Source organism: Prionailurus viverrinus, chromosome D1, assembly GCF_022837055.1.
Source record: "Prionailurus viverrinus isolate Anna chromosome D1, UM_Priviv_1.0, whole genome shotgun sequence".
Taxonomy (NCBI): domain Eukaryota; kingdom Metazoa; phylum Chordata; class Mammalia; order Carnivora; family Felidae; genus Prionailurus; species Prionailurus viverrinus.
In genome coordinates, this window is record NC_062570.1 from 105,168,811 (window position 1) to 105,189,502 (window position 20,692).

Below are 20,692 nucleotides of genomic sequence, written 5' to 3' on the forward strand. Positions count from 1 at the left end.
GCAGATTGGGCAGGAAAACACAAAGTTTAAAAAACAACAGCTGGAAACTTCAATACCCCATATTCAACAATGTATAGGAAAACTCTGCAGAAGAGAAAAGGCAATAGGAGAATTGAACAGCATTATTAACCAACTGCCTAGACCTAACAAACATCTATACGACACTCCATCCAACAACTCAAAGTACACGTTCTTTTCAGGTGCATGTGGAATATTCTCTGGGACAGACCATATTTTAGGCTATAAAACAAGTTTCAATAAGTTAGAAGGATGGAATTCATACAAAGTATGTTCTCTGATTATAATGGAATTAAATTATAAATCAGTAAAAGAAGTAGGTGCCTGGGTGGCTCAGTCAGTTAAGTGTCTGACTTTGGCTCAGGTCATGATCTCAGTTCATGAGTTTGAGGCCCACATCAGGCTCTGTGCTGAGAGCTCAGAGCCTGGAATCTGCTTCAGATTCTGTGTCTCCCTCTCTCTCTTCCTCTACTCTGCTTGCATGCTTGTGTGCTCACTCTCTCTCTCTCTCGCTCAAAAATAAACAAACATTAAAAAAAAAAGAAACTGGTAAAAGAAGGACATTTTAAACTATCACCAATATGTGCAAATGAAACAATACATTCCTAAATTACAAAAAAGTCAAAGAAGAAATCAAAAAGAAGAATAGAACACATTTTGAGATGAATAAAACAAACCACATACCACGATTTATTTGATGCAGCTAAAGTAGTGCTTAGAGGGAAATTCATAGCTATAAATACTATATTTTTAAAAAGAGAAACAAGTCTCAAATCAGAAACCTAACTTTCCACCTTTAGAAACTAGAATGGGAATGGGGGACTGGGAGAAACAGGTGAAGGGGATTAAGAGCACACCTATCATGATGAGCACCGAGTAACGTACTGAATTGTCGAATCACGATATTGCACTATAACTGCTATAGTGCTGCTATAACACTGCTGAAACTGCTATAACACTGTATGTTCTGTTAACTCTACTGGAATTAAAGTTAAAAACAATAAATATTAAGAACATAAACTAGAAGAGAAAACTAAACCCAAAGTCAGAAGAAGAATGTAGATAATCAAGACTACGGTGGAAAAAATGAAATACAGAATAGATAAACAGATGTAAAAGAGTAGGGGACACCTGGGTGGCTCAGTCAGTTAAGCATCTGACTCTTAATCTCAACTCAGGTACTGACCTCAGGGTTTAAGCCTTGCTTTGGACACCGTGTGGGTATGAAGCCTACTAAAACAAAAAGAGAGAGAGAGAGAGAGAGAGAGAGAGAGAGAGACTAAAAGGGGATACTATGAATAATGATATACCAACAATTTAGTTCACCTACATAAAATGGACAAATTCTTAGAAATATACAAATTATTGAAACTGTGTCAAGGAGTAATAAAAATCTAAATAGATCCGTCATGTTAAGAGACTGAAAATCAAAAATTTTTTGTAAAGAAACCCCAGTCCCAGGTGGTTACACTGCAAATACTCCTAAACATTTAAAGAATTAACACCAGTCTTTAACAAATTGTTCTAAAAATGAAGAGGAGAACATACTTCCTGACTCATTCTATGAAGTTAGTATTACCCTGATACCAAAACCAGACAAATATATCAAACAAAAGGAAACTATAGACCATTATCCATTATGAATATAAATTTTTAAACCTCAAAGGAAAAAATGTTTCAAATACAATCCAGCAACATACCAAAAGTATCAGACATCATGACCAATTAAGATTTATCGTGGGAATTCAGAGCTGGTTTAACATTAAAATCAATCAGTGTAATAACCATGCTGATAACATAAAAACAAAAAATACATGACCATCTCAATAGACAGAGAAAAAAACAATTTAATAAAATCTAACACCCTTTCATGATTAAAAAAAAAAAACCATTCAACAAACTAGGAGTAGAAAGGAATTTCCTCAACCTGAAAAGCGGCAGTTAGGTGTGGGGAAAAAATCTGCAATTAACATTATACTTGATGGAGAGACACTGAATCCTTTTGCTCTAAGATCTGGAACAAGACAAGGATGTCTGCTTTTGCCACTTATTTTCCACATTGTACTGGAGGTTCTAGCCAGGAAAATTAGACAATAAAAAGAAATAAAAATATTCAGTTTGGTTGGTCAAGGAAGAAGTAACACGAACTCTCTTTGTAGCTGATAAGATCTTGTGGCTATAAAATTCCAAGAAATCCACACACGAAAATCTAGTACAAGTAAGTTCAACAAGTTGGAAGGGTATAAGATCAACATATTTTTCAAAAAATCAGTTGTTATTTCTATACATGAGAACACAATTACAATAACATCAAAACGTAAAATGTTTATGTAATTTATATTCAGGAAAAAAATTAAGATTAGTGTAAGACTTGTCTACCACAAATTAGAAATCATTATTGAAAGAAATTAAAGAAGATTTAAATAAATGGAAAAAATTCATGTCCATGGATCAGAAGATTTAATATTAAGATGGCAATAGTCCCCAAATTAATCTATAATTCAACCCAAGCCTTACCAAAATCTCCACTGATTTTTATACAAGCTTATCCTACTATTCATATGAAAATGGAATGGACCCAAAATAGCCAAACCGATCTTTAGAAAAGAAAACAAACCATTACACACATATTACAAAGGCCGAAATCTGAACACTGATTTCACCAAATGCTGGTGAGAATAGAGAGCAACATTGCATTGGTGGGAAAGCAAAATGGTACAATCACTTGGGAAGGCAGTGGCTTTGAGGATTTCTTGCAACACTAAACATACTACCATACAATCTAGCCATCAGTCCCTTGGTGTTTACCCAAAGGAGCTGCAACCTTATGCTCTCACAGAAACCAGCACACGGGCTTTTATAGCAACTTTATTCATAGTTGCCAAAACTTGGAAGCAGCCTAGATGCCCATCGGTGAGTGAATGAACAAATAAACTGTGGTCCATCCATCCAATGAAATATCATTCAGTGCTAAAAATAAATCAGCTATCAAGCCAGGAAAAAGACATGGAGAAACCTCAAATGCGTATTACTAACTGAAAGAAGCCAACCTGAAAAGTACACACACTGTATGATTCCAACCATATGACATCTGGAAAAGGCAAAACTATGGGTACGTTTACTTTTTATGGAGTAAAAAAATCAGTGGTTGCCAAGGTGGGGTGGGGCATAAACAGGCAGAGCACAAAGATTTTTAGCGCAGTGAAAATATTCTGTATGATATTATCTAATGATGGATATTATACATGGATGTATACATATATAATGATGGATGTTATTATACATTTTCCCAAGCCCTGCAGCATATACAACACCAAGAGTTAACTCTAAGGTAAGCTATGGACTTCGGGTGATTATGGTATGTCAGTGGTGGTGAATCCTTGGTAACAAATCTACCATTCTGGGGAGTGATGTCAATAATGAGGAGGCTATGTATGTGTGGGGACAAGGGATATATGGGAACTCTCTGTGCCTGTTTCTCAATTTTGTTGCAAACGTAAAACTGCTCTAAAAAATAAATAAACAAAGGGAGGTGGGGGAGGGGGAAAATGTGTGATGGGCATGGAGGAAGGCACTTATTGGGATGAACACTGGGTGTTGTATGTAAACAATGAACCACAGGAATCTATCCCAAAAACCAAGAGCGCACTTTGCACACTGTATGTTAGCCAACTTGACAATAAATTATATTTTTAAAAATTTAAAAATTATATTTAATAAATAAATATCTTTAATAACATTTATTTTAATAATAATATTTATTTAATGATAATAAATACATAAAGTCTTTAAAAAAAAGAAAGAAAAACAAAGTTGGAGGGCTCACACTTCGTAATTTCAAAAGGAAGTACAAAACTATAATAACCAAGACCCATTGTGCTACTGGCATAAGGATAAATCGTAATTTTTACTGCACGTAAAAATTAGTGCAGTAGAACCAAGAGTCCAGAAATAAATCCTGAATAAATCTGAAAAGGAAATCACAAAAACAATTCCATTTATAATAGCGTCAAAAATAATAAAATACTTAGGAATTAACCAAGTAGCTGAAAGACTTACACACTGAAAACTACAAAACACTACTGAAAAAAATTAAAGAAGATGTAAGTAAATGGAAACACATCCCAAGTTCACGATAGGAAGAATCAATGTTGTTGAGATGACCATACTGCTCGAAGCAGTCTACAGATTCAATGCAATCCCTATCAAAATCTAAATGCCATTTATGCAGAAACAGAAACACCCATGCTGAAATTTATATGGAATCTCAAGGGATCCCAAATAGCAAAAACAACTTTGAAAAAAAAGAACAAAGCTGAAAGATTCACACTTCCTGATTTCAAAACTTACTACAGAGATACAATCATCAAAACCACGTTAAGCACAGTCTTTTCAACAAACAGTACTCGGAAACTGGTTACCCACCTGCAAAAGAATGAATTTGGACTTACCTAACACCATGTACAAAAATTAACACAAAATGGATCAAAGACTTAAATGTAAGACCAAAAATAAAACTCTTAGAAGAAAACATGAGTCCAAAGCTTCATGACATTTGATTTGGCAGTGATGTTTTTGGATATGACACCAAAAGCATAGGCAATGAAAGAAAAAACAGATAAATTGGACTTCATGAAAATTAAAAATGCTGTGCCTCAAAAGACAGAGTAAAAGGGGGGGCCTGGGTGGCGCCCGGGTTAAGCACCGACTTCCGCTCAGGTCATGATCTAGCAGTTCATGAGTTCGAGCCCCACATCAGGCTCTGTGCTGACGGCTCAGAGCCTGGAGCCTGCTTCAGATTCTGTGTCTCCCTCTCTCTCTGTTCCTCTCCTGCTTGATCGTTCGCATGCACTCTCTCTCTCAAAAATAAACATTTTAAAGAGAGAGTAAAAAAGCAACACAATGAATAAACATTTGCAAATCACATATATAATGAGGGGTTCATATCAAGAATATATAGAGAACACCTCAAACTCAACAACAAAAATAATTCAAAAATGGGCAAAGGACTCGAATCGAGATTTCTTCAGATAAAGTCTACAAATGGCCAATAAGCACATGGAAAAATGCTCAACATCACTGACCATTAGGGAAATACAAATCAAAACCACAATGAGGTATTACTGTATACCCATAAAGATGGCTATTATCAAAAAAATAAAAGACAGAAAAAACAGAAAATAACTAGTGTTGGCTAGAATGTGAGAAAAAATAGAACACTTGTGCACTTTTGGTGGGAACATAAAACGGTACAGCTGCTGTGGAAAACAATATGATTGTTCCTTGAAAATTTAAAAATAGGATTATCATAGGATCCAGCAATTCCATTTCTGCATATATACCCCGAAGAATTGAAAGCAGGGTCTCCGAGAGGTATTTATGTGTTCACCCATGTTTAGAGAAGCATTATTCACAATGGCTACAATGTGGCAACCCAAGTTTCCATCAACAGATGAATGGATAAGCCAAATGTGGTATACAACTATAATAGAATACTGTTCAGCCTTCAAAAGGAAGAAAATTCTGACGTGTGCTACATCGTGGATAAGCCTTGAGGACATTATGCAGAGTGAAATAAAGCAGTCACAAAAAGGCAGATGCTGTGTGATTCTACTCCATAGGAGATAGAGTGGTCAAAACTGTAGAGACAGAAAGGAGAATGAGGGTTGCCAAGGGCTGGGAGTGAGGAATTACTGTTTAATGGATGTAGAGTTTCAGTTTTACAGGAAGTAAAGAACAATGAAGACGGATGGTGGTGATGTTTGCAACAACATCATATATGTATTTAATGCCACTGAACTGTGCATTTAAAAATGGTTATGATAATAACTATTATGTGTATTTTAACACATAATTTATTTTAAATTGGAAAGAGTCAATATAATACACGCCATGGATAGAATAAAGGATAGAAACAATCACTAAATTGTGATAGAAGGAAATAGGTTGTAATGGCTGATAATCTTATCTCCTTACCTACAGAGTTTGTCTAAATTCTTTCAAGATAGGTCATTAAATCCCTCCCACCAAAACCTACATATTGGTAAATCAGCCTAAAACTCTGCCTGGAGCCAGCATGGCACATTCGAGGGATTCCTGTAGGCTAGTATTTAGAGGAAAGTGAGGGGTGCCTGGGTGGCTCAGTCGGTTAAGCGTCCGACTTCGGCTCAGGTCATGATCTCGCGGTTCGTGATTTCAAGCCCCGCGTGGGGCTCTGTGCTGACACCTCAGAGCCTGGAGCCTGTTTCAGATTCTGTGTCTCCCTCTCTCTGACCCTCCCCCGTTCATGCTCTGTCTCTCTCTGTCTCAAAAATAAATAAAGGTTAAAAAAAAAATTTTTAATAAATAAATAAATAGAGGAAAGTGATAGAAAATGAAGCTGGAGAGGCAAATTGAGGCCAGATCTTAATAGAATCCAGCCACCCCTAGAAAAGAATTTGGAATTTAGCCTGTAAGTACCAGGATGCTATTGAAGCCTTTCTAGCAGCAGGGAGGGTTTCTCGATCAAACTTTGCTGTTATATATACAGTAGTCCCTCCTTATCGGTGGTTTCACTTTCCAGGGGTTCAATTATCCTCAGTCCACCACTGCCAGAAGGGGGAGATCCTCCTGACAGATGGTCAGAAGCCTAAGGCTACCTCACCAGCCCACATCGCTCATCCCATCACCATCTCGTGGGCTCTCCCCATCAGAATGCCTTCTGCGGGGATCCCGCCCCCCCAAATCCTATAGTCTAAGCCAGACAGCTCCCCTCTCCGTTGGTTGTTTCTCCTTCTGACCTAGAATAGGAAGTAGAGCACCCCAGAGGATTCTTAGCACCCACCACAGGCCAGCCGAAGGTTCAAGTCATTTTCTGAAGACTTATATTTTAGTTGAATGTGATGGTTGTAATTCAATGAAACCTCTGGTTTCTGACGGGCCACAGGTCTGTGGCATTTTTACCTCTCCCCCCGGACAGAGTGGGTGTTATCTTCTCAGTGTGGTTTCAACTGGTCACATTTTAGGTTTGCATATGTGTGTGTTTGTCATTGCTGGGGTTTTTGTTTTGTTTTTGTTTTGTTTTGTTTTGTTTTGTTTTGTTTTTTGTCTTGTTTTGATTCAGCGGCTCGGGACTAAGCTCGTATCTTCTGGTGTCACGGTGATCACTCTGCTATCACCCACTCCCCCAGGTCCATAGCTGTCGCAGTGCAGTGTCTCTACATAGCTCACAAAGAACCAGTGTGACTCCCATCAAGAACGAAAGATTAATCGTGAACTGGGGAAGAACTCCGCGATTGTTCTCAAGAGGCCTCACGGAAAACACAGGCTACTGAAGTCCTTCCCAGTGCGCCTTCTCCCTACTTCTTCAATAAAGGATGCAATCTGATCACAAGTCGACTCCACCCTTTTTAAAAACGATCTGAGTGAGCATAGACAGATACAGCCGGTCCAGGGACTATAGGAAAGTAAAGGTGAATGGCTACTTTATCTTAGGCTGGAGGAGATCGGTCTGAGCGAAGGGACGCCGTCATCTGAGAACGGGAACTGCTCTGACTTTGAAGGCAGGCATAATGTCAAGGTAGCAATGGCAAGACTTCTGATTTTACTGTGCTTTCATTTCGTCACCTGTAACACAGAAATCATAGTTCCTAGCCCACGGAGTAGATGCAAATATTAAATTATAATACATCATTAAAGGACTTAGAAGAGCTTCTGGTTTATTCTAATCCCTCAATAAATGATTATTGATTATCATTTATGAGCTCTTCTCATTATAGCTGTAGGACGAGGATATAGGAGGCTAGGTGGAATTGTTATTTTCCAAGAATTAGTGACCAGAGTCCCCCTCTGAAAGCAGATGTGCTCAATATTCTAAGTCCATAAAAACCACTGGAGAGCTTGCTGGGGTGGGGGGGGGTGCTGTTGTGGTCAAATTGTGTCCCCCCAAAAAGATATGTTGGGGTCCCAGTCCCCCAGTACCTCAGAATGTGACCTTTGTGGGAATAGGGTCTTTATAGAGGTAATTACAATAAAGATGAGACCATTAGGGTGGGACCCCATATTAATGACCGGTGTCCTCATGGAAAGGGGAAAGTGGACACAGAGGCACACACACACACACACGCACACACACACACACACGAAAGAGTATGTAAAGACCCAGAGAAAACATGAAGACAGAGGATGGGAGGGATACATCTATCTACCAGCCAAGAAACACCAGATTGCTGGGAAATCACCAGAAACGAGGAAGAAGCAAGGAAGGATCTTTTCCTAAAGGTTTCAGAGGGGGCATGACCCTGTCAACACCCTGATCTTGGATTTTGGACGTCAGGCCTCCGGAACAGTGAGACAATAAATTTCTATTGTTCTAAACCACCCCGTTTGTGATACTTTGTTACGGTAGCCTAGAAAACTACCACAGGTGGCTTTTCACTGTAATGAGCACTACATCCCCCCTCCTTAGAGAGTGTTAGGTTTATAGAGGGGGTGATCCTCACACCCCCACGTCCCACAGCATGGGGGATACGTATTTGATAGAACACGCAGCAAGGCACCTCTGCAAAATGCTGCTGCTGATGTCAGCCGGAAGATGACGCCAGGTTACAAAAGAGGCCACCGCCACCTGAAAAAAACTGCTCAGAACTGTCTACTTGATACTGTAGACAGTGGAAGCCTCCACGTACCCACCTAGAATGAAGGTAGAATCTACAGAAAGAGGACCGTATCCTGACATGGGGTTATATGCACAGGGAATAAGGCATGTAGTGAGCGAGGAAGACGGTCACCTCTCCACGAGCAGTCACAGTTCAGGTATCTCCTGGGTGCCCGAATTGCAAGTAAAGGAATCAGGTGGGGGTGGGAGCGGTCCCCAGCCCTCCCACGAACCATTCTACAAGCCACTGGAGCCAAAAGACCGGCCCACCCTTCTTTGTTAGGGGGCGGGGGGCAAAACTTGGACTCAGATGTGAAATGGAAGGCTTAAGATCGTCAACTCTGAGCCTTGAGAGCTTAAACGAGGATGTTTCAATCATCAGGACTGGAAGGACCATCCACTCACCTGCGCTCCCTAGGAGAAAACAGCGTCAGTTCCATTGCAGGAACCTGAGCGCCCCCAGGGCGGACACGCCACCCCACACGGTCACGACCGTCAGCCCTTTTGTGAGTTCTCTCCCATGAACACGTATTCCTAAAACGTGGAATCCACTGGCACACGTAACTAATACTCTGTGATCTCTAACACAACATCTGCTAGCACATGAATTCCTGCCGGTGGCAGCTGCCAGAGGGGCATCAGCAGTCCCACGGGCGGGCTCATGAGCATTTCAGGCGGCCAGAGTTCAAGTGTCGTGTTGACCACAGATCTCAAGTTCTTAAGAGAGTGGGGGGCAGAGCCTCTAGGCGGTTTAGCTCACATGCTGCTCAAATTCTGCCTAGTTAATTTTTGTTAACTCCGTTTGCATGCTTTACCGCCCCCATTGATCTCAGATGATGTGCACAGTCAAAGGCATTCATGAGTCTGTGGTTTTACAAACTTCCTTTAGCATCTTCCCATAAAACGTGTGCCCCGCTCTCTATTCAAACCTAGCCCAAACCTAGGACAGACTTTCAGAAGTACTCCGCGGCCTGTCATGATGTCAGTTCTTGCACGTGGGCGTGCTTCCACTCATGCTGAAAAAGCACACCGCAGCAACTCTCGGGCAAAGGAAGGACCACCCCATCGTGGGATTTCTGGGGAAATTATGAGCACGTTCTTGTTTGTCGCGGTGAGCGAAGCAGGTTGACACGCCAATAAAAGCTTTTAGAGAAAGAGAGCCAGGAGTGCTAGAACTTTCTGCAATGCTCAGGACAGTCCCAGACGATGATGAATTGTCTCTTGGGACTTTTGAGTGTCCCACCAGCCATTCATAAGGAAGATGAACTTATTTATGATTATCTAAGATCAGAACTTAATAACTTTCGGGAATTATCCTATATCCAAGTTCCCAGGAAGGTAGCCGCCGTGTACTTTGTTTTTCACTTGGGACTTCCCCAAGAGGGATTAACCACATAAAATAATAGGAGAAAAGGTCATGCTACCCGTGGGATGTAAGTTACCCACACAACACACTGTATCAGCCTGCATTTGTCACTGTCTCATGCAAACATGTAACAGAAGAGATCTAAGACAGCTTTAAGGTAAAATGAATTACCAAATTGGAAAAAAAAAAAAAAAAAAAAACAAGAAATACAGGGAGCTCATTTGATTTTTATTATCGTTTTAATGCTTATTTTTGAGGAGTGGGGAGGGCACAGAAAGAGGCAGGAGGACAGATACCTGAAGCAGGCTCTGTGCTGAGAGCAGAGAGCTCAATGCGGGGCTCGAACTCATAAAACTGTGAGATCATGACCTGAGCCAAAGTCTGACTCTTAATCAACTGAGCCACCCAGGTGGCTGTTCTAAACGTGGTGCATATTGTTGCCATCTGTGGTGGTTGATTTTGTGTGTCAGCTCGAGGGGCCGGCAGGATGCCAAATGATGTTTACCTGGTTAAGCATCATGGCTGGGTGTTTCCAGAAGAGAATGGCATTGGAGTTGGTGTACTGAGTAAGCGGACCGGTGTGGGTGGGCACCGTCCGATCCACTGAGGGCTTGCATAAAATGAGAAGGCAGAGGAAGACTGAATTTGCTCTCTGCCTGACTGATGGAGCTGGGACATCATACTTCCGCCTCTCTCAGGCCTTCAGACTGGCATCTACACCATCTGCCTCTGACTCTGAGGCTTTCAAACCACACCGCCAGCTTCCCTGGGGCTCCAGCTGGCAGAGGGCAGGTGACAGGACTTCTGGGCCTCCATAGTCATGTGAGCCAATGCCTTATAATAAATCTCTTTATATAGATGTCTGAAATATAAAGAAAGATATACATATGTTCTATTTTTCTGGAGAACCCTAATACATCACCTTACATGCATATTTTAATATTTTATAACACATGGTAAAAACTCTCTCCTCAACATCCCATATCGAAGTTACACACCTGGGTTTTTCCCCGTTGTTCTTCAGTCATACTCGGATACTAGCTTCAGCACTCTGAAATTGGCCTCGGCCCGGTCTGCCCACGTGGGTTAACATTTATCCTTCTTTCTGCTATCTTACTAAGAATTCTGTTTGTTTGTTTGTTTTTTAATTCTGTTCTTTATCGCTTACTGCAATAATTTCGCTCCCACCTCTGATCCTTTTGTTTTTTTCGTTTTTGGGTTTGTTTTTTTTTGCATTTCTTATACAGATGGCTTCTGATTTTCTTACCTCTCTTAAATATAAACTTATGATTATAAAAATGTTCAGGCATCTATTACATCTTCTAATATATTCAGCCTTTAAATTTTATACAATGAAATAGATATTTTATTATAATTAAAAAAATTTTTTTAACTTTTATTTTTTATTTTTGAGACAGAGAGAGACAGCATGAATGGGGGAGGGCCTGAGAGAGAGGGAGACACAGCATCTGAAACAGGCTCCAGGCTCTGAGCGGTTAGCACAGAGCCCGACGCGGGGCTCGAACTCACGGACCGCGAGATCATGACCTGAGCCGAGGTCGGACGCTTAACCGACTGAGCCACCCAGGGGCCCCTATTATAATTTTTTTGTACCTTATATTACAGTGAAGGTCTTACACTGGGCTGGAAGATAGGGCAAGCCTGGTTTTGCCACTAACGGGTTGTGTCCTGGTAAGCAAGTCACTGCCTTTCTCTGCGTGTCAGTTAAATCACGTGTGAAATAAGAAAGCCAGACCAGAGACTTTCTAGGTTTTCTCCCAAATGCATCACTCAAAATTTCATATAAGATAACATGGTGGATAAAGGACTTTACTTCTAAACCCATGCTATTCTTTTGACCTTTTAAGGAATTATTTTTATAAGTTTTGTCTACATACTTGCTTTTCTATGGCCTTGTCTTTTTTTTTTTTTTTTTTTGAGAGAGAGAAATGAGTGGGGGAGGGGTAGAGAGAGAGGGGAACACAGAATACCAAGCAGGCTCCAGGCTCTGGGCTGTCAGCACAGAGCCCGACGTGGGGCTTGAACCCACAAACCACGAGATCAGGACCTGAGCCAAAGTCAGGTACCCAACTGACTCAGCCACCCAGGCACCTCTTCTGTGGTCTCATCTAAGCCTGTTTGCTAATACAGTGTTCTTAATACCGTGTTCTTAATACACGGTACTGGTGAGCAGTCCCTGACCTTCAAAGAAGGGTTGTTTGTCATATTGGTTATGCCGTAATTTCCCTCTCCTTAATACAAACACTCTGTTTCCTGGCTGTGGGTGAATCATTCCAGAAATGTTTGCTTATGAAGAATTCAATATAGATTGAGGTATTAGAAGCCACAGGAACATCTGGACTCCCCAGAGACCATGGAGCATCTAATAGTCGACATTTCTTGTACATATATACGAAGAAGGAATTGACCTACGGGAAGGGAAACACTCTAAGTTAAGCACATCTTTGGGAATTAACAGGGCAAGAGAAAACCCATCCTTGTGTTCGAGAACATGAAAAATTGACTTAGCTTTATATCTCAATATTTGAGACTGAATTCATGCAATAAAACCATATTCAATAACTAAAAAAAAAAAGAATATGCTACAGTCACCTGTATAAGAATAGTTATATATAATTAAATTAAATATAATTATTTTCATGAGTACAGAGTGTCAGCCTGTTGTCAATTAGGCAGAGAACATGAGGTCTTCATGTACTAGATTGTTTCTTTTTATCATTAAAAAACAAAATGAGGGGGGTGCCCCAGTGGCTCAGTCGGTTAAGCGTCCAACTTCAGCTCAGGTCATGAGCTCTTGGTTCATAATTCCAGCTCCACGTCAGGCTCTGTGCTAACAGCTCGGAGCCTGGCGCCTGCTTCAGATTCTATGTCTCCCTCTCTCTCTCTCTGTCCCTCCCCAACTCGCGCCCCGTCTCCCTCTGTCAAAAATAAATAAACATTAAAAAAATTAATGGGTTATTTTTAGGCAAAGAAGGGGTAATGCTTTAAAAAACTGAATCCTATTTAAACTTTTATTCCATGCGATAGTTGTACGTTATTTTGTTTTACAGTTTCCAAGTGTAATCTTTACTTTCAAACCACAGCTTTATTATTATTTAGTTTTTCACTTAGGAAGTTTTTTTTTCTAATTAGAAAATCATTATAAGACTCTGTTGTCTGACAACAATATTTAGCGTATTTGTACAAATTATGGATTGTAATTCACTATTTGGCTCTCTTCGTATACAATGACTACAAAGTATATATTTTAATTTTGTCGCAGCCTGGAGAGATTTTTCTTAACTATTTTTTTCTTTTACTTCTTAGAGGTTTTTTAGTATAGGTGCTGCCGAAGCAAGCACTTCTTAGAGTGTTTTTTTTTTTTATTTTTTTTTTAACGTTTATTTATTTTTGAGACAGAGAGAGACAGAGCATGAACGGGGGAGGGTCAGAGAGAGGGAGACACAGAATCTGAAACAGGCTCCAGGCTCTGAGCTGTCAGCACAGAGCCCGACACGGGGCTCGAACTCACAGACCGCGAGATTGTGACCTGAGCAGAAGTCGGCGCTCAACCGACTGAGCCACCCAGGCGCCCCTTAGAGTGTTTTTTTAAATCCTTTACCTTCTTTTGCATAGAAGGGCTAACCAATTTCTTGAAACCGATTGAAATGGAGCTCCAGTGTCTTGAGAGACTTTACAACCTGTATCCCATAATGCCCTCCAAGGATGGTCCATCAACCCAATTCAAAGGAAACCTAAAGGAGACGTTTCCTTCATTATCCTTCATAAATCTAACTTAATCTTGAAGAACAGGGAGCTTTTACAACTATATGGCTTCAGCATTTGAAACGCTTACATTTACTGGGGGGGGGGGGGGGAGGGGATTGGGCAGTAGAATCTAAGCCTTTCTTTAAATTTGAGAATTCTAGAAATCTACACACCGATTCACCTCTGTACACTTTGACTCTCTCCAATGTTCTTTTCTTGGAAAATACATAGGTCCTGCAGATATGATGCCTTTGAACCAAAAAGACTGAAGCCCCCACTGGTATTCCAGCATCTTCCTGGATTTCCCTACTCCCAGCTCTCAATTCATAAGGGCTTTCACTAGAGGGAAAAGAATTTTCTCAAACGACGAGAAAACAATTTTTAATTCTTGGATGAGTGAGAAATCCATATGCATGAATTTTTATCCAAAGAGAACGTTGAAAAAATGTGTCCAGGGGCGCCTGGGTGGCGCAGTCGGTTGAGCGTCCGACTTCAGCCAGGTCACGATCTCGCGGTCCGGGAGTTCGAGCCCCGCGTCGGGCTCTGGGCGGATGGCTCAGAGCCTGGAGCCTGTTTCCGATTCTGTGTCTCCCTCTCTCTCTGCCCCTCCCCCGTTCATGCTCTGTCTCTCTCTGTCCCAAAAATAAATAAACGTTAAAAAAAAAAAAGTTAAAAAAAAAAAAGAAAAAATGTGTCCATTAAATTATTTTAAAAGTCATGTTCACATAGTTGCCCTGAGCTTTCCATGACCCAGGCCTTCTCCAAGAGGAGACAAGGGGTAAGATTGGAGGGACATTTAATATAGCAGTTTTCTACAAAATGTGGACAGGGTGTAGAGAAACCACAAGGGACAGAATAATGTCCCAAAGCTGTTAAATCGTAACCCCGGAAGCCTGCATAGGCAAGTGAAAAGAGTGGCACCCCAGACCCAGAAGAAGAGAGTTGCATGGAGAGGGCCACTTGGACAGTCGTGACCCATGGTCAAGGGACCCACCGGCCCTTGGCGAAAGCACAGGGAGGAAACTGAGGCAATAAATCATTTGCCCCTTTTTCCCCCTCCAGTTTCCTAACAGGGTGTCCTGTTGTTGGAGACCCATCAGAAGCCAGAGAGCTAGGGAGCCTGTTGATGAAATCCATAAAAAGACTAGTCTCCAGGGACACGAGAATAGAGAAGGGTGGAGAGGAGATCTGGAGGGGCGGGTGAGACATAGCCAGCAGGACCTCTGCCCTGCTCTGTACCCCGGGAAGGTGACCAATGTGGACTGTGTCATCTGTACTCCCTATTCTTGTCCTTCTGGTGGTGTTCAACCAATGAAATTGGAAGTCAGGAGGAAGAAGTCCAAGTTCACTCTCCCCTTTTCTGCTCAGTTTCGGCAGTAGCTGTGCGGAATAGGCAGCTGAATTGGCTACAACTCTTGTTACTACAGTGACACAGTTATTGCCTCTTGCCCCTTAAGGGCTTAGGAGAAGTAACAGCTTCCCTGTAACAGCTTCCCAGTGTGTGCCAACGTGGTTCTCATGACCCTGCCCACACTTCTGTAAATAGTTCCTTCATTAATCTACAATGAAACACTTTTTTAAATGTTTATGTTTGAGAGAGAGACAGAGACAGAGACAGAATGTGAGCAGCGGAGGGGCAGAGAGAGAGAGAGAGGGAGAGAGAGTATCCCACGAAGGCTCTGCACTGACAGTGCAGGGCTTGAACTCACAAACTGTGAGATTGTGATGGGAGCCGAAATCAAGAGTCGGATGCTCAACCAGCTGAGCCACCCAGGTGCCCCTACAATGAAACACTTAAGACTGCATTCTTGGGGTGCCTTGGGTGGCTCGTTCAATTGAGCGTCCGTGTCTTGATTTTGGCTCAGGTCATGATCTCACGGGTTCATGAGTTCGGGCCCCACATCCAGCTGACAGTGTGGAGACTGCTGGGGATTCTCTCACTCTCTCTCTCTCTCTCTCTCTCTGCCCCTCTTCTGCTCACACTGTCTCTCTCAAATAAAATAAACTTAAAAAAAGCTGTATTCTGTTTTCTTTTGGGGCCCCATATAATACAACAATGCACAGAAATATGCACAAAGATATGCAAAAGCCATCAGCATACCTGGAATGGATGGGATCAGTGTAAAAAGACTAAAACTTATTTTTTTTTAATTTTTTATGTTTATTTATTATTTTTGAGAGCGAGAGAGACAGAGCACGAGTGCGGGAGGGGCAGAGAGCAAGGGAGATACAGAATCCCAAGCAGGCTCCAGGCTCTGAGCTGTCAGCCCAGAGCCCGACACGGGGCTCCAACTCACGGAACGCGAGATCATGACCTGAGCTGAAATGGGCCGCTTCACCAACTTACCCTTCACCTATTTCACCCATCCCCACCTTCAGGCCACCTCCCTACTGGCAACCATAAGTTTGTTGTCTATATTTAAGAGTCTGTTTGTTTGTCTCTTTTCTTTGTTCATTTGTTTTGTTTCTTAAATTCCACATATAAGTGAAATCATATGGTAGTTGTCTTCCTCTGACTGACTGATTTCACTTAGCATTATACCCTCTAGTTCCATCCATATTGTTACAAATGGCAAGATTCCATTCTTTTCTATGGCTGAGTAATATTCCATTGTGTGTGTGTGTGTGTGTGTGTGTGTGTGTGTGTATCTTCTTCACCCATTCATCTATGGATGGATACTTGGGTTGTTTCCATATTTTGGCTATTATTAATAATGCTATGATATACATAGGGTGCACATATCTTTTTGAATTAACATTTTTATATTCTTTTTTTTTTAAGTTTATTTATTTAAGTAATCTCTACACTCAACCTGAGGCTTGAACTCACGTTCCTGAGACCAGGAATTGTATACTCTTCTAACTGAGCCAGCCAGGCTCCCCAGTGTTTTCATATTCTTTTTTTTTTTTTTTTTTTTTTTTTTTGAGACAGAGACAGAGCACAAGCAGGGGAGAGGCAGAGAGACAGACAGAATCTGAAGCACAGATTGTCAGCACAGAGCCCAACACAGGGCTCGAACTCACCAACTGTGAGATCATGACCTGAGCCAAAGTTGGATGCTTAACCAACTGAGCCACCCAGGTGCCCCTCATATTCTTTAGGTAAATACCCAGTAGAGGAATTACTGGATGATATAATCGTATTTTTAATTTTTTGAGGAACCCCCATACTGTTTTCCACAGTGGCTGTACCAGTTTGCACGTCCACCAACAGTGCACAAGGGGTCCTTTTTGTCCACATCCTCACCAACACTTACTGTTTCTTGTGTTTTTTTATTTTAGTCATTTTGACAGGTGTGAACTGATATCTCATTGTGATTTTGATTTGTCTTTCCCTAATGATTAGTGATGTTGAGCACCTTTTCCTATGTCTGGTGGCTATCTGGATGTCATCTTTGGAGAAGTGCCTATGTCTTCTGCCCATTTTTTAATCGGATTATTTGTGGTTTGGGTGTTGAGTTGTGCAAGTTCTTTATATATTTTGGATACTAACCCATTATTAGATATGTCATTGCAAATATCTTCTCCCATTCAGTAGGTTGTCTTTTAGTTTTGTTGATGGTTTCCTTTGTTGTGCAGAAGCTTTTTGTGTTGATGTCACCCCAATAGTTTATCTTTGCTTTTATTTCCCTTGCCTTAAGAGATATATATTTAGAAAGATGTCACTACAAACGATGTCAGAGAAGTTACTGTGTTCTCTCCTAGGATTTTTATGGTTTAAGGTCTCACATTTAGGTCTCTAATCCGTTGTAAATTTATTTTTGTATATGGTATTAAGAGATAGTCTAGATTTATTCTTTTGCATGTAGCCGTCCAGTTTTCCCAATACTATTTGTTGAAGAAACTGTCCTTTTCCCATTGCATGTTCTTGCCTTCTTTGTCAAAGATTTGTTAGCTATATAAACTTGGGTTTATTTCTGGGCTGTCTATTCTCTTCCATTGATCTATGTGTCTGTTTTTGTGCCAGTACCATACTGAGTTGATTACTACAGCTTTGCAGTATATCTAGAAATCTTGGATTGTGATACCTCCAGTTTTCAGATTATTTGTTCTAGTTCCATGAAAAATACTGTTGATTTTTTGCAGGGATTGAATTAAATCTGCAGATCGCTTTGGGTAGTGTAGACATTTTAACAATATTTGTTTTCCCAATCCATGAACATGGGATATGTTTCCATCTGTTTGGGTTTTCTTCCATTTCTTTCATAAGTATGTCATAGTTTTCAGAGCACAGGTCTTTCACCTCCTTGGTTAAGTTCATTCCTAGATTTGTTATTATTGTTGGTGCAATTGTAAATGGAATTATTTTCTTAATTTCTCTTTCTGTTACATCATTATTAGTATATAGAGATACAACAGATTTTTTGTATATTGATTTTGTATCCTGTGAATTTACTGAATTCATTGATCAGTTCTAGGGTTTTCTATATATAGATTTCTGCAAATAGTGTAAGTTTTACTTCTTCTTTACCAATTTAGATGTCTTTCATTCTTTTTTTTTCTGATTGCTGTGGCTAGGACTTGCAGCACTATGTTGAATAAAAGTGGTGAGAATAGACATCCTTGTCTTGTTCTTGGCCTTAGGGGGAAAGCTCTCAGTTTTTCACCATCGAATATGATGTTAGCTGTGAGTTTTTCCTATATGGCTCTTATTATGCTGAGGTGTATTCCCTCTGAACCTACTTCATTGAGGATTTTTATCATGAGTGGACATTGTACTTTGTCAAATGCTTTTTTCTGCTCCATTGAAATAATCATACGGACCTTATCCTTTATTTTGATGTGATGTGTCACACTGATTGATTTGCAAATGTTGAACTACCCTTGCATCCTAGGAATAAATCCCATTTGATGGCGGGAATGACTTTTTTAATGTATTGTTGGATTCAGTTTGCTAATATTTTGTTGAGGATTTTTGAATCTACATTCATCAGGGATATTGGCCTGCAGTTCTCTTGTTTTGTTTGTTGTTGTTGTTGTTGTTGTTTTGTTTTTGTTTATCAGTTTTTTTGTTTGTTTTTTTACTTATTTTCTGTAGTATCTTTATCTGGTTTTGGTGTCAGGGTAATGCTGGCCTAAAGGGACAATCTTTTAAGGATATGATGTTCTCTCTAGGTCAGTAGGGGAAGGTAATTCATTCACTACCTTTCCTTACCCACTGCCTTCAGGTGAGCATCATTTGGGGGATGGGGAGGATTAAACTAGACATACAGCCTCCATAATCAACGTTAGTCTCTTTAGAGTCTCATATTCTCTTATTCTTGCAGTTATTTCAAAAATCAAGGCAGGGGGTGTCTTATTTTGGTTTCCCCCAAAGCAGACTCTGACATAAGGATTTGGATGCTAGCAGTTTATTCAGGAGGTGATCTCAAGACTTACTGTGAAATAACGGAAAAATGATATAGGAAGAGAGAGAAGTCAGGGAAGTATGCATTCAGAAGTGGGTTACTGGTACAGGGAAGTAGGGGTCAGTCTTTCTGAGGACTCTCTAAAAGACAAATGAAATACACTTCAGGATTTTCCCTCTGGGGGTCAAAAAGCCAGAGTAATTATCCATCAATACCCGCCTTTCCTTTGTTAAGAAAAAGTCCTGGGTTATTAACTTCCCAGCACCTTCAGCCTTCCCTCTCAAGCATCCTCAGGAAGAGACGCAGGAATTACCTGTTGGTATGGGAACAGTCTGAAGATGACTTCCAGAATGGGCCATATCCAGAATGGGATGTGGATGGGACATCAGTAGCATTTGCTGCCATAGGTTTGAACAACAATCCTCTCTCCTGTATGTCTCCAGTTCCTTTCAGGAAGTTGGTGCTATTTCTACAAACTCAATAAAAAGGTGGGCAATTCTGTCTTCTCCAGTGCCTGGTTAAGCCTGGTCCCCCAAAACTGAGGCTTAGTCACTGACATGTTCCTATTCAGATGCCTCTTAGTACTTCATTCAATATGGATTGGTTCATGTCATACATCTTTACAAAAAGCTGTCAAGCTATTTTATGGAAGTACACAAATTAGTACTAAAGTTCACATGAAAAAAAAAAAAAACAAACCATAGAAAATAGCCAGAAAAATAATGAGAAAGAAAATACTATGGGGGGAAACTAGCCCGGTCAGATATTAAAGCCTACTATGAAGCTTATAATTAAAACAATGCTTGAACTAACACATGTATAGATAAACGGACCAGTGGAATAGAAGAGAAAGGCCAGAATTAGGTCCAAATACATACAGAAATTTAACATGTGACAAGGACGGCATTTCACATCCCCAGAGTAAAGATAGACTGTCTAATAAATGGTATTGGGACAACAAGGTAGCCTTTTGGGAAAATATAAAATCACATCCATACCTCACACTACACAGAAGCAAAACTTTACATGTATTAGGAATGAAAATGTAAAAAGCTAAATCACATACTGCATTATTCATAAAAAAAAAAAAACGAATAGTTTGGGGGAAGGAAGCACTATGGTAGGAAAAAGGCACATTGACACCAAATACTAAACTGTCTGAGGGGAAAATAAAGCCTATTTGGATTATTTATGAATTGTTGTTGTTGTTGTTGTTGTTGTTGTTGTTTTCAATTAAACCATACCAGTTCTAGAAGAAAATACAAGTGGATTCCTATTTAATCTTAGTCTTGGGAAGGCTTTCTTTCTTTTTTTTTTTTTTTAAGTTTATCCATTTAGAGAGAGAGTGTGTGAGTGCAAGCGGGGGAGGGGCAGAGGGAGAGAGAGAGAGAGAGAGAGAGAGAGAAAGAAAGAGAGAGAATCCCAAGCAGGCTCCTCACTGTTAACACAGAGCCCAACACGGGGCTCGAACCCACAAAAAGTGAGACCATGACAAGAACCAAAACCAAGAGTCAGATGCCTAGCCAACTGAGCCACCCAGGAGCCCCAAGAAAGGCT

At 40.6% G+C, this 20,692-nt stretch overlaps 1 protein-coding gene across 10 annotated transcripts in view; it reads left to right on the forward strand.

Moving 5' to 3' along the window:
• Positions 1 to 20,692, forward strand: part of MS4A8 (membrane spanning 4-domains A8) — a 64,886-nt gene that overhangs the window by 30,204 nt on the left and 13,990 nt on the right. For 8 of the 10 annotated variants that reach the window (XR_007156079.1, XR_007156077.1, XR_007156082.1 and 5 more), the window contains one exon: positions 7,188 to 7,390. The exons of the other annotated variants lie outside the window; for them this stretch is intronic. The gene's annotated coding sequence lies outside the window, so the exon portion shown is untranslated. Of the gene's footprint in view, positions 1 to 7,187; positions 7,391 to 20,692 lie in introns of those variants that run through there. 10 annotated transcript variants of the gene reach the window in all.